Raw genomic sequence first — 1,129 nt, forward strand, 5'->3', positions numbered from 1 at the left:
CCTTAAGTTTCTTTATTAATTGTAGTTTCAATTTCTCCAGTCAGACTTGTTTATAAAATTTGCGATACCGGTGTGTTTCTCTGAATTCAATGGGTCCTCTATTCTTTGTTCAAGGAATGTTATTTAAAATTAATTTTAAGGTGCACATTTTAAAGCTACTTTATGTCTTGTTGCAACCAGAAAGAGACCGTAAAGTCCAGGACGTAACATAACTAATATGATAACAATGAAATTATTATTTTTGTTTACAATTGTATCACCTGCATATAGAAAAAAACATGTAGTACAAAGAGAAATATGTAATCACACTATTGAGTATTAGATATTATCATAATACACAGTTTTATTAAATTTCTTGTATATTATGTATTCTCTTTTATACTAATTGGATGTTTTGTTGGTCTGTCATATAGCGGTACAAACTTTCAACCTACTGCCTACGGAAAACAGTATAATTATTGATTGGCAAAACACTTTGAATGTACGTATATATTTTGTTATTTATCTAACAATAATTTTATATTTAATGGAATATGTATTAAATGTAGTATGTATCAAATTAATATAAATTTGATTTTTTTTGTCGTACACTAGCAAATATTTGCATGTCCAGCACATTGGTATTATGTAACTCTTCAAAATGAAAATACAGGCGAGAATATTAGTAACTCAACAGTTANCACTTTTCCCCATGAAGTGTCACATTTACCATCAAATACTCTTTTTAACGTAATTATAATTCATCCGCGATTTGCTCATACAATCATAAAACATAGGAATTACCTGTTCCTTACTCAAATTCGTACATTACGAAGCGGTAAGTTTTTATGATAGCTAAAGTACAGTAAACAACTTTTACAAACATATATTTCATATATTATAAGTATGTTTTTCTAATATCTGTATTTTATAAATATCATTAGTTTCCACAAAAGTATTAGATATTCAATATGTTGCGAACTCGAGCACACAAGTCACTTTGAAATGGAACTCTCCGGATCACTTAACCATAGTGCTGTATAAAATATCATTAAAGGTAACTTTATGTAACTTGTAGTTATACGTGTTCAAATATCGACATATATGTAAACATCTTTGTTTTCTAGATATTACTTCGAGTATTCCTTAA

At 28.1% G+C, this 1,129-nt stretch overlaps 1 long non-coding RNA gene across 1 annotated transcript; it reads left to right on the forward strand.

Annotated features, from left to right (window-relative positions):
* The first annotated feature begins 413 nt into the window (after nt 1-413).
* On the forward strand, nt 414-1,123 carry LOC109863494. Its single transcript, XR_002251349.1, has 3 exons — nt 414-481; nt 595-817; nt 924-1,123. It is a non-coding gene; the product is annotated as an uncharacterized LOC109863494 (long non-coding RNA).
* Nucleotides 1,124-1,129: the final 6 nt, after the last annotated feature.

This window comes from Pseudomyrmex gracilis, unplaced genomic scaffold, assembly GCF_002006095.1.
Source record: "Pseudomyrmex gracilis isolate BER0280 unplaced genomic scaffold, ASM200609v1 scaffold_5527, whole genome shotgun sequence".
Classification (NCBI taxonomy): Eukaryota; Metazoa; Arthropoda; class Insecta; order Hymenoptera; family Formicidae; genus Pseudomyrmex; species Pseudomyrmex gracilis.